Source organism: Prosopis cineraria, unplaced genomic scaffold, assembly GCF_029017545.1.
Source record: "Prosopis cineraria cultivar Desert tree isolate PC_DT_omini unplaced genomic scaffold, ASM2901754v1 PC1, whole genome shotgun sequence".
NCBI classification, from domain to species: domain Eukaryota; kingdom Viridiplantae; phylum Streptophyta; class Magnoliopsida; order Fabales; family Fabaceae; genus Prosopis; species Prosopis cineraria.
The window spans coordinates 26,682,869-26,696,665 of record NW_026555332.1 but is presented as its reverse complement, the minus strand read 5'-3'; the positions used below and the strand labels follow the sequence as shown (position 1 = coordinate 26,696,665).

Sequence of the window (13,797 nt, the reverse complement as noted above, 5' to 3'; positions counted from 1 at the left end):
TAGAGCATTTTTAAAATAAGCGCTCTGAAATGCCATTACAAAAAATTTAAAAAAAAAACATAAGCCCCATATCTGATGACTGATATCGTGACTAGGCCCCCTTTCAATTTACCCTTTCTCACCCATGGGCTGTTCTCGTCGAGCTCTCTCCCAAGCCTCCGTCATCTAACTCGCAACCTGAGTCACCAATGTCCGTCGCATAGTTTGTCTTTCTCCTCTTGCCGGGCAATGTGGTCCAGATCTAAGCTCCTTTATGGCATTGAAGTCGAAGGAAGCATCGGATCTACTGTTGTCGAGCTTCAAATTGTTGCACCATCCATTCTCAAACTAACACTCGTATTCAATTGCTATTTGGGACCAGATTGCAAAGAAACAATCATGAGTCAGTCAACCCAGCTTGTTACGCATGCTCACGCTTTATTAAGCACCACATCACTTACCATTTGTCCCTTTCTCCCTGGTGCTGACTTCTCTCATATTTTCTTTTTATTTGTCTATTTTTTTAAAGTTTCATTCACAATAGGATAGTTCTTGATCACAAAAGCCCTTACCTTACGTAAAAATTACAAGAGCATGATGATTATTAGAGGATTGTCTTTTGATGTTGCAGTCTCAGAAGTGAGCGTCGTGAGCTAGTTCCTTAACTCTCCCTCCCTTCTTTTCCAAATAAGTGCTCCAAATTTTTATTGGCATCATCTATGGGAGCGATTTATTAATATGAACACTGTTAACTATTTTTTCCCCGAGAAAAGTCAAACAACATTTACACTAACACGAGCAATGACAAAAATAATAAACAATTACAAAAGCCATATAAAAAGAAGAGCTAAAGAAATCATCCAAAGGATTTGATGCGAACAACTGTTCTCGCTGAAAGGGAGGACGGGAGGAGTAAAGTTCCAATTTCACAGACCAATAAGTGTTGCGAAGGAAACCCACTCCGCCTCCTAAGTTTTTGTTTTTTAAAAAAAACTTATCACAAATAATTTTAGTCCCAAAATTTGATAATATACTCCTTTTAGTTCTATACGTAAGATACTCTCTAAAAAATTGATAGTCATTTTTGTAATAAAAAAGTGGACAATTAATTTTATGAATAGAGTAAAGGTTTTATATGAGAAAGAAAAAATACAAATCAAACATTAACGAAAGGGATACAAATCAACCTTTAATTAGAGGTGATAAACTGATTATCCCTAAATTTATATATGGGGAGAAATAATGAGGGCCGGATTACACAATAAACTTCCCTACATCTAATAGAATGAGATATTTATTCTTTATATAGGTTTTAGGATTACTAGCAACCTTAGGTAATTAATTCTAATAACAAACTAATTACCCTAACAATTTTAACCTTCCAACATGCAGTAACTCCTGATGTCCCAGAAATTATGTAAATATGTCTTGAATCATATAAATATGGATGTCTCAATTTGATCTTGCTCGTTTCAACAACTGCGTCCTTATAATGCAATAGCTATATTTCTAATTTATCCCCAAGATTAGTTTGGTTAGTTTTGGTGTAGCAGCTATATTTCAATTCATTTTCTTTTTTCAAGTATTTCAAAGGATATTGAACCCATCCCATATGATAGTTTCTGGTGTATTAATAATAATAATAATTAAATTAATTTAAAGATGCTAATAGGATACTAATATATTATTTTATTGAAAATAAATAAAATCAAAAATAATCATAAAAAAGATATTGATAAGAAAATTAAATTAAATCTTAAATAATGTAATGAATATTCTAAATATTATTCTTCTTTAAATAATCTTAAAAAATAATAAAAATATTTAAAAATATTATTATATTTCATCATATTCCATCAATTTTGAGGTGAATTTCGTTAAAGTCTAGTTGTTATTTTTATGAAACTATTAATTTATCTCTCAGTAAAGCAATTTTCGTTGACATCGATACTTCGTTCCGCTCAGTCTCCCACTGTACATCAATATTTTCGGACATCAGCTTATCGTTCAAATTTTAACAAGAAATATTTTTTTAAAAATTGTCTAGCCAAAAAGATTGTTTAAGTAATAAAGATGTAATAATTTCCAATTCATAATTTAAGTCTTGACGGGGAAAATTTCAAGAAAATTTTTAGCTAATAAGATTAAATATTTAAGTAGAGCTGATAACTCGGGCGAGTTAGGCTTATTCGGATAGGGCTCAATTTAGGCCGGCTTATTCAAATCAGGCTTAAAGTATTCTACCTTTTCTAAAAAAACTCATATAGCCAAGCCTGGCCCTAATACCTTCAGGGCTTCATGCTGGCTCGAATACCTGAAACTTTTAAAAAATAATTTTTTCTTTATTTTTTGAATCAATTTTAATTTTTAAATAATTCTATTAAATATAAAATATTAAATGTAACTTTAAAATAATAAAATAAAAATAATAACTTATCAACTTTGTACCTAAGTAGTTTTATTACTGTTTTATTGTATTATGTGTAATTTATTTATGAATATTTTCTTTGCTTGTAAATTAATGTTTTTGTTCTTTAAATATTACTCTTATCATGGTCATAATAAACATTTTATATATTTTAATTAAATTTTATTATTTTAATTATGATCAAACTAATCTCAATTCAATTACGGTTAGATTATTAACTTAAAATTATTGTCCTGATTAGTTAAAAATTTTTAATAATTTTTGGGTAAACTATACTTTTTATTTTTAAGAATATGAGAAAAATAGACATTATTATATTATATAAAATAAAATAATTTAATTATGAGTAAAATACTTTTTTTTTTGGAACTGGTTTTTCTTTAACTTTTTATGTTATTTTTTTTGGTGAAATGCGGGGCCAATGCCCAATTCTTTATCTATCAGTAATGAATTTGGGTTTAGAGAAACCCATATAATCCCTGTACGCCAAACATTTTATATTATTTAACCATTACATATAAGTAGTATGTACTTTAGTTTATTCTTAATTTTTAACTAAGTTTGATGGGAATGATAACTAAATAATTACTTAAGAATATTATTTCATTTATTATATTTATTTAATAGTAGAACCAGGAATTTGTACATGCCTAAGATTTATTTTTAAAATTATTTTTAATTTTAGTTTTACTTTAGAATTAATTATCTTATTTTATAAAAAATAAAAAATATATTTTTTTAAATACACAAATAGTGTATAAGACTCAACTTTTTTTAAAAAAAGGGTCTTAAAATATACAAATAAATAGTAAAATATATTTTAAATATTATTTTGAGATATTTTATTGATTAAAAATAATAAAAGTATGAAAATATAAATTTTTTAAATTTTTAAAAAATAACTATAGTAAAGCACTCAAAAATATGGTATTTTAGTATAAAATGACATAAAATTTAAAAAATTAATTAATATTTATTATATTTTAAAAAAACTTTATTTTTTTTATTCGGGTATTTGAGCTAAGCTCAAACTCCATCAGGCTTGGCCTAAATTTTCTCAAGCCTATTCAGGCTGCCCAAATAGGTCCGATCATTAAAAATTATTAATTTTTTGAGCTTAGCTCTAAAATTTTTCAGCGGATTCGAGCTAACTTGTCAGGCTTAAACCAAATTACAGGCTTTATATTTGAGTAATTATATTAGGGAAAGGGTAGTTATGACAATTACAAAATTCATGTAATTGCTAAGGACAAAAGGTCCTTAATTATAATTCTGAAAAGTCTTAATCCTAAAATTTGTCTATTGGCAAGAAATTGTCATCCCCAAATATGGTTCTTGTTGAGCAGCCACATGGTGGGTCACATAAGGATAAGGTTTGCCAGCGACGTTATAGAATAGTAAAAAATCATGACTCTAACGTTACTATCAATTGATATTCACTGTATTATCCTATTAAAGACAATTTGATATTATCCATCCATATTTTATATAGAATAATTAAATTTTGAGAAACTATGGGAGGCAAACTTCTAGGAACAAAATTCTCCCTTTCATGGATTATGATTGATGACATAACATTCTTAACTAATAATTGAAATATATAACAAATATGCTAAATCAATTAAAAAACTTAATGCTAATTTTATGTTTATTTACTATTACTAATTAATTATATAATTGTAAATTTTTTGCCAGATATTAATTATATAATATAAAAAATTATATAATAACTAGAAAACATATGTCCCTTATTAAATTATTTATATTATCACTATTTGTTTTCATTCAGAAAGCGTCTCCACCTCCCTCTCTTAAAACAAGCAAACTTCTCGCTTCTTCGTTGTAATCATAGTGATGAACTTCAGCGACAAAGGGATCTCCAGTACGACTACCCCGCCAACAAAAGCCGCCATGTCCTTTCTTTTATTCATCCAAATACATATCCTTTTCATTACCTGCGTCGGCTCCTACACTCCTGATGATTATTTTGCAGTCAGCTGTGGTAGCTCCGGCAATACTACTATATATGGCCGGAACTGGACGGGAGACATGGATTCTGAACGATTCTCTCCAATCGAACAGTCTAACACAGTAAGCGGCAGCGTTTCCGATAACAAAACAATAGTCCCTGGCACAGAAACCGAATGAAAAGAGAAAAAAACTCTGAATTTTATTTCTCGTCTGCCTCCTTACAATAAAGTGAGTGTTCTATTTATAGTGTTAGGACTCTGAACGAAAACAGTAATCAGCTAACGTTACAAATGTAAATGCTAAACGTTTTATTGGCTTAATGAAGGGTAACGGAACACGTTTGGCTTCAATTCTGTAACTCTCGTGTATTAGTTCTGTTGTCCGTTTCAGTCCATTTCATCCTTCCTGGGTTCAGCAGAACTCGCCCTCGAGTCAAATTCGGCATTATCGTCAATGTAAGGGGATAGATCAGCAACATTGAAGGTGGCAGATACACCATAAGAACCAGGTAATTCCACTTTGTAAGCGTTGTTGTTGATCCTTTGCACTATCTTGAACGGACCATCAGCTCTTGGGGACAACTTGGCGTTTGGTTGTTTAGGAAATCGTTCCTTTCGTAGATGTATCCAAACCAAGTCTCCTACCTTAAAAGTCTGCTGTCTTCAATGTTTGTCACGTTGAGCCTTGTATCTCAAATTCTGCTTTTGGATTCGCTCGCGAACTTGTTCATGCAACTTCTTAATTTCCTTAGCCCTTTGGTCAGCATCAGAGCTATATTGCTGCTTATCAAGTGAAGGGGTCAAGTCTAGTAGACTAAGGGGACGAGTGCCATAAACAACTTCAAACGGACACTTCCCAGTTGCTTGGTTGACAGAGTTATTATAAGCAAACTCAACTTGAGCAAGAATAAGATCCCACTGCTTCAAATTCTTCCCTACGAAACTGCGAAGAAGATTACCAAGAATCTTATTTATAGCTTCAGTTTGACCGTCTGTCTGGGGGTGACTAGCGCTGCTAAACTGTAGCTTAGTTCCCATCTTCTTCCATAACGTCCGCCAAAAGTGGCTAAGAAACTTCACATCACGGTCAGAAGTGATAGTTCTAGGAATGCCATGAAGACGCACAATCTCCTTAAAATACAAGTCGGCTACTTGAACAGCATCGTTGGTCTTCTGGCATGGGATGAAATGGGCCATTTTTGAGAAGCGATCCACAACTACCATGACAGAATCTTTTTGCCTCTGAGTCCGTGGTAAACCCAGAACAAAATCCATAGTTATATCTTCCCAAGGTGCTTCTGGAATTGGCAGAGGCATGTATAGTCCAGTATTCTGACCCTTGGATTTAGCCAAGTGACAAATTCTGCATTTCTGTATATGCCTGTTGACATCCCGTTCAAGTCGAGGCCAGTAAAAGTTCTCCTTCACTAGGTTAATTGTCTTATCTCGTCCAAAATGTCCAGCTAATCCACCATCATGTGCTTCCCAAATTATGGCTTCTCTCAAGGAACCCTGTGGAATACAGAGGGTTTTACCTCGAAATAAAAACCCGTCGTGTCTATAGAACTGGTGGAAAGGTTGATTTATAGTTGCTTCCCACACTCCTCGGAAATCAGGATCATCTTGATATAACTCTTTGACAAGGTCAAATCCAACAACCTTGGTTTGTAGTGTTGTAAGTAGTACATGGCGACGACTAAGGGCATCTGCTACGGAGTTCAGAGTTCCAGCCTTATGTTTGATAAGGAATGGATAAGACTGTAAGAGTTCACTCCAACGAGCATGTCTGCGGCTGATCTTCTGCTGGGAATTCAAATACTTGAGAGCCTCATGGTCCGAAAAAAGTATGAACTCTTTATTTAGGAGATAATGACTCCAATATTGAAGAGCTCGGACAATTGCATAGAATTCCTTGTCATAGGTAGAATATTTGAGCTTGGCATCATTGAGCTTCTCACTAAAAAAGGCAATGGGATGGCCCTCCTGGCTTAAGACAGCACCAATGCCAGTGTTAGAAGCATCACAGCTAACTTCAAATACTTGATCAAAATTAGGAAGAGCTAGGACTGGAGCTTTGGTCAACTTCTTCTTAAGCTCCTCAAAGCTTTTCTGAGCTTGCTCTGTCCACTGAAACTTCTCTCCTTTGGTGCAGTCTGTAAGTGGTGCGGCAATTGAGCTAAAATTACGGATGAACCTCCTGTAGAAAGAAGCTAATCCGTGGAAGCTTCGAACCTCCTGGATGGATTTTGGAATTGGCCAGCTGTTAATGGCTACAACTTTGCTTGGATCAACGCGAACACCTTCCGCGGTAATGATGTAACCCAAGAACACAACTTCGTTGGTGAGGAAGGTGCACTTCTTGAGATTTGCATAAAGCTTCTGCTCACGCAAGGCTTGCAAAACTTGCCGCAAGTGATCTAAATGCTCCTCTTGATTCTTACTGTAAATAAGAATATCGTCAAAGTACACAACAACAAATTTACCAATGAAGGGTCTCAATACCTGATTCATCAGGCGCATAAATGTGCTAGGAGCATTTGTTAACCCAAAAGGCATCACATTCCACTCATATAAGCCATCTCTGGTCTTGAAAGCAGTCTTCCACTCATCTCCTGGTCAGATTCTGATTTGATGGTACCCACTACGAAGATCAATTTTGGAGAAAGTAGTGGCACCATGCAACTGGTCCAGCATATCATCAAGCCGAGGTATCGGAAACCGATACTTAATAGTGATCTTGTTGACGGCTCGGCAGTCAATGCACATTCTCCAACTCCCATCCTTCTTAGGTACTAGAAGAACAGGTACAGCACAAGGGCTGATACTTTCTCGAACTAACCCTTTCTTCAACAACTCTTCAACTTGTCGTTGGACTTCGGCATGTTCCTGGGGACTCATCCTATAAGCAGGCTTATTAGGAATGACTGCTCCTGGAACGAAGTCAATGGCATGTTGTATGTCTCGCATTGGAGGCAACCCTGGTGGTATCTCACCGGATATTACATCTGAAAATTCTGACAATAACGGAATGACTCCAGGTGGATTGACCGTCTCATCGTTCACCTCAAGCACTAGAATAATGGTCATCATTTGGGCTTCGGATTTTGACACCTTGAATTCCTCCTTAGTCAACAAAGACACTAACGGCTTAGATACACTAGATTCCCTTGAAGATTGGCTAATCTCATTGGGTGGTAGAGGCGCTAGTGTAAACTTGACACCATCTTTCGTAAAAGAATAAGTGTTCGCTCGCCCGTTATGCATAGCATGTCAGTCATATTGCCATGGCCTCCCCAAGAGAAGGTGGCATGCATCCATGGGAACAACATCACATAAAACTTCATCACAATATCGATTCCCAATAGAAAAGGTCACAAGGCATTGTTTAGAAACTTTTACCTCATTCCCTTTGTTGAGCCAGTGAAGCTTGTAAGGTTGTGGATGATCTTGTGTTGGCAACTTCAATTTCTCCACCATGTAGTTAGATACTACATTTTCACAACTTCCACTGTCAATGATGACATTACAAACTTTTCCTTAGGCCGTGCAACGAGTGTGAAAAATGTTGCGTCGTAACCAAGGTTCTTCTTTGACTACTGTTGTATGCAGACTTCGTCTAAGCACCAATGCTTCTCCTTGATCAGCAGGTGTGACCTCCTCGTCATATACGGGATCAGTGCCGTAGAACTCATCGTCCTCCTCACCTTCTTCAAGTGCTTCATACCCTGATCCTTCTCGAATGGTGACAACCCTTCGTGTAGGACAGTCCGCAGCAATATGGCCAAATCCTTGGCATTTAAAGCATTTGATTGCTTTGGAACCAGATTCCTTGGCAGCATTGGATGGTGGTTTGCGCATAGCAGTAGGTTGTGGCTTGCTTGAGGAGTTAGTCTGCTGAAATTCTGCTTTACGGCCTTCTGGATAACTCCTAGAGGATGAAGGTTGGAAAGCGGATCTCTTGGGCATCTACTTCTCAACACGCACGGCCAGACGAATGACATCATCCAAGGTCCAATATTGTTGAAGCTGGACTGGACAACTGATATCTGTGTTTAAGCCTGCAAGGTACCAGGCTATTGTTTGCTCCTCCTTCTCCTGAATATCACACTTCATCATGAGTTGTTCAAACTCTCTAGTATATTCTTCTACAGATAAAGATCTCTGCGAAGATTTTGCAACTGGATAAAATTATCCTGGTGGTAATGATCTGGTAAAAATTTCCTGGTGAGCTGGCGTTTCATTTTCTCCCAGGTTTCAATCTTGCGCTTTCCCTCACGTTCTTGCTTCTGTCTGAGGTTTTCCCACCAAATAGAAGCATGTTTCTTAAGTTTGAGGGCGACAATTTTGACTTTCTGCGCATCTGGAATCTCCTTGTATTCAAATACTCGTTCAACAGTTTGTAGCCAATCTACAAACTCGTCTGGCTGGAGCCTTCCCTCAAATTCAGGAACGTCAACCTTGATGTCATTAGGGCGGAATTGTTGTTGTCGTGGGCGGCGGCGGTTTTCAGTAGATGACGAACTACTGCTTCCCGAATCTCTCTCTAAGTTTTCTCTGTTGTTGTTTAACAGAGTTTGCTGCAATTCCACAGTGGCTTCCAATTCTCGTATCCTACGTCTCAACTCTTTCATCTCAACCTCGTGCACATGTTTACGTCTTGGAGGCATTTTGAATAAGTGTCAAGGCTAGGGATAAAGATTGGGGTGCGATTGGAAACGTTGAAGGATATAGGGGTAAAGTGAATTTTTTTTTAAAGGCTAGGGGCAAAATGGGGATTTTGGACTGTCTAGGGGGTAAAATAGCGATTCTAGAAGAATGATGGGTCAAATTGAAATTTATGAAAAATATAGGGGTTAAACTGGAATTCAGGTAAAATCAAGGGGCAAAAGTGTAATTTTAGGAAAGTTTAGGGGTTAAAATGGAATTTCTGAACAATTTGGGGGAAAATTTGAAATTTCATAAAAAATAGGGGTAAATTTAGAATTACTGAAAGATTTGGGGCGAAAATGAAATTTCTGAAAAGTTGCCTGACTGGGCGCAGTGACGTGGCGACTGTGACACGTGGCATAAAACTATTCGTCTGACCTGTAGTTGACCGGTCAGAACGATGACGTGGCAGCTGACGTCAGCGTCTTCAACCTTCGGATAGCGCGTGACGGCGCGTGGACCGGCGGCGAGGCGCGTGGGTTTCTGACGGTGGCGCGTGGAGGCGCGTGCGACTGTTTCTGGTGACGGGGAACCTCTTGTTCCACGTTTTCGGACCTCCTGAGCACGATGGTGATGTTAGTTTTCTGAGAAAATGCCCGGTTTGTAAAACGCGAAGACGTCAGGGACTCCTCCTCTGAATCTCTCTTCTTTCCGGCGTACTTTCTCAATTGTAACTCACTCTCTCGTTCTCTGGACCAGCTCTGATACCAAAAATGGCACAGAAACCGAATGAAAAGAGAAAAAAACTCTGAATTTTATTTCTCGTCTGCCTCCTTACAACAAAGTGAGTGTCCTATTTATAGTGTTAGGACTCTGAACGAAAACAGTAATCAGCTAACGTTACAAATGTAAATACTAAACGTTTTATTGGCTTAATGAAGGGTAACGGAACATGTTTGGCTTCAATTCTGTAACTCTCGTGTATTAGTTCTGTTGTCCGTTTCAGTCCGTTTCAGTCCCTCTCCCTTACAACACTGCACGCCTCTCTCGCTCCGTAATTTTCTACCGGTTTCCTGTGAACACCGACGGCCAAAAGTTTATTCGCCTTTATTTTTACCCACATTCCTATGCTTCCAACTTCCTTCGCACTGACTCTCTTTTCTCCGTCATAGTAGGCTCCCACACTCTTCTCAAGGACTTCAATGCTTCAATCACCGCCGATTACTATGGCGACGAAGGCATTGTACGAGAGTATTGCGTTAATGTTGTTGGCCCCGATGAGTGGCTTAGCATAACATTCATACCCAACCTATCTCATCCCAATGCTTATGCTTTCGTCAATGGGATCGAGGTCGTCTCTATGCCTTCCAATCTTTACTACACCAACCCTGACAACCTACAGGCTATGATGCTAGATGGTCGAACCATCCAGTTTCCTGTCAAAAACAATAGTTCTCTCGAGACTCTGTACAGAATCAACGTTGGTGGGCGTAAAATTGAGCATGACCAAGATAATGGCATGTTTCGGAGTTGGGACCTTGATACTTGATACTTGGAGAGGGAGCGCCCATATAGTATATCTGCAGCATTTGGATTAAAGCTTGACCACAAAGATTATCCAAATTATACTGCACCGGATGAAATATACAGAACTGCTCGAAACTATGGAATGAAAGAGACGGCCAAATTTAATGTGACTTGGGAGTTTCCAGTGGACTCACAATTTATATACATGGTGAGATTGCATTTTTGTGAGTTTGACCTACACATTCGAAATGTTGGAGAGAGTTTTCCAGATCTTTATTGCTGACATGCTGGTGGACGCTGTCGCTGACGTGTTCATGTGGAGAGGCAACCTGGCTCCTGTACATAAGGACTACGCGGTGTCGATGCAAGGCGACGGAATTTCTAAGAAAATGAATCTTTCAATTAAGTTGCAACCACATCCAATTACTGCAAGAAGCATTTACAGAGATGTGTTATTGAATGGTATTGAAATTTTGAAAATAAGTGACGACAAAAACAATCTCGGAGGTCCAAATTCTGATCAACATCCTTCTCCCTTTCTGCCTACGAAGGCGTCTAAGAAACCACTGAAAAAGAGGGTAATTTCTATTTCTGTGGGGGGAGCATCCGGCTTCATTTTTCTATCTCTCATTATTTTATTCATTTACTATCGATTATTGGCTAGAGGTGCAATCAATGAAGGAAATTCACAGGGGAGACAGGAACTAGTGTCGACAACAAAAGTAAACAAATCCTCACAGTTGATGTCTGACTTCTGTCGCTGCTTTTCACTAGATGAGGTAAGATTAGCCACTAATAAATTTGATGATAATATGATTATTGGTGTTGGAGGGTTTGGTAATGTCTATAAAGGCCACATTGACAACGGCGCAATTTCAGTGGCAATCAAGCGGCTCAAACAAGGTTCACAAAAAGGGCTCAAAGAGTTCCAAACTGAGATTGAATTGCTCTCACAACTTCATCACCATCATTTGGTATCTCTCATTGGTTACTGCAACGATGACAATGAGATGATTCTGGTCTATGAGTTCATGGCTCGTGGGACCTTTCGTGAGCATCTTTATGATTCTAATAACCAGCCACTTTCTTGGACACAACGAGTCGAGATTTGCTTGGGTGCTGCATGAGGATTGCATTATTTACATACAGGGCAAAGTATGCAATCATTCATCGTGATGTCAAGTCAACAAACATCTTAATAGATGAAAACTGGACGGCCAAGATTTTTGATTTTGGACTATCCAAAATAAGACCCTCGGGTATTTCAAGATCTAACATTAACATAAGCACATTGGTGAAAGGAAACATTGGTTATTTGGATCCAGAATACTACACATTGCAAGTATTGACTGATAAGTCAGATGTGTACTCATTCGGAGTGCTTTTGCTAGAGGCATTGTGTGGGAGGGCTCCTATTCTCCGTGCAGTGGAGAGGGAGCAGCAAAACCTTGTAGAGTGGTTTCGAAGATGTGTTGATCAGAATCAGATTTATGACACAGTTGATCCATTCTTGAGGGAAAGCATGATGCCAGAGTGCTTAAAGGCATACACAAATATTGCATTGAAATGCGTAGATAATAATGGGAATGAACGGCCATCAATGGGAGATGTGATGTTGGGCCTTGAGTCTTTGATGGAGATAATGCTGAACAAAGAAGACAAGACAAAGCTTGATGGGACTTTGAATGAAGATATTATTGTTGAAGAAGGATCAAGATCCAGTGGGTGATAGATGTACGAGATGGAACTTATAAATCAATGTAGACCAGCCTATTGTTTGTGGTTCTTCCCTTCATGCATTGTCATTAACGAAGACTCCAAGTCTTTCTACTACAATGAATGCATGTCAATTCTGTTCAATCCAATAAGGGCCCCATAAATGTTATATCTGCAGCATCAATGGTTGAAAAGTCTGATGTATGTTTACAATACCTTGCATGGACCACTATGTCATCAATATTCATTCTTTGAGGCCATCATTCATCAGTTTCACCATTATTATAGAGGACAACAATATCAATTTTTTTCAGTGTCCAATTTCTCTCTCTCTCTCTCTTTTATTTTCATCGAAACATTCAAAAGCTATTGCATATCTTTTAAGCAAGTTGCAAAGTACAAAAGTTAAGCTCATGGTGCTCTTTCATGCTTGTATAATTAGAGTTTTAAATACTCAAATAAACAAATGAATAAAATTGAAATGCAAATTTGATAAGAAGATACGTGCACTACTCTTATTATTAGTTACATTCAGGATCAAATATGTCACAATTCGGTCCCTATTTTACAAGTTATTTTGAGGAAAGCAGACATGACATTCTTGAAAAGTGTTCCCTTAAATTTCTAGTAAGCCAACCAAATATAATTCTTTTTTGGCAGAACAAATAATATAGTTTTGGATTGAACAGTTAATTATGAAGAAAAAAGATGTTGTAAATGGGGAACTCTTGCTAGCACCACAATTTGTAAAGGAATCTATTAAAGATTTGGATATACAAGAGTCTGAGTACTCGTATTATATAATAGGGTTAAGGGTCATTTTCATTCTTGAATAGCACACAAAAGGTAACAAATGTCCTTAAACTTAACTATGGCTCAATTCTGTCCCTTCACTTTAAAGATTTCCTCTATTATTACCCTAGCATTAAAAACACTTAACATCCGTTTGTCATCAGTGGGTCGCTCAAATCAAATATTTTATATTAAAAAATATGATGTGGGGCCCACTAACGATCAACTAACAGTGAGAAAATAGAAGGGTGATGAGGAAGGGAATCTTTAAAGTTGAAGGATAGAATTGACCTATAGTTGAGTTTATGAGCATTTGTGACTTTTCTTATATAATTCAAGAACAAAAATGATGCTTAAATATAAATAAAATTTTTAGAGTAATGATGAATTAAGGAAAACAAATGTGGAAAGGGAAAACTTGAGATAGGGGATGAACAAAAAATGCAAGTTTAACCAACTAGCACATAGCCCAACTAACAAGGGGTTGTACTAGCTTAACCAATAGTTTTAAGTTTGAGTCTTGAATATGCAATTTTATTAAATATTTATTAGTAGAGCTTTGCTGTCAATGTGGGCCTACTAGCTTAACACATAAATAATGGGTAGTTGTATTGAATGAAAAAAAAAAGAGGCAAGTTGATGACTTTGACTAGGTTCAATCAGCTAGTTCAAATTTTTGGCTAAGCATGATTTTGGCTTGTATTAACATTTTTTCCAAAGGGAATGGATTTGTAATGA

At 36.9% G+C, this 13,797-nt stretch overlaps 1 pseudogene; it reads left to right on the top strand.

Annotated features, from left to right (window-relative positions):
- Nucleotides 1-9,745: 9,745 nt before the first annotated feature.
- On the top strand, nucleotides 9,746-12,575 carry LOC129307274 (receptor-like protein kinase FERONIA; annotated as a pseudogene).
- Nucleotides 12,576-13,797: the final 1,222 nt, after the last annotated feature.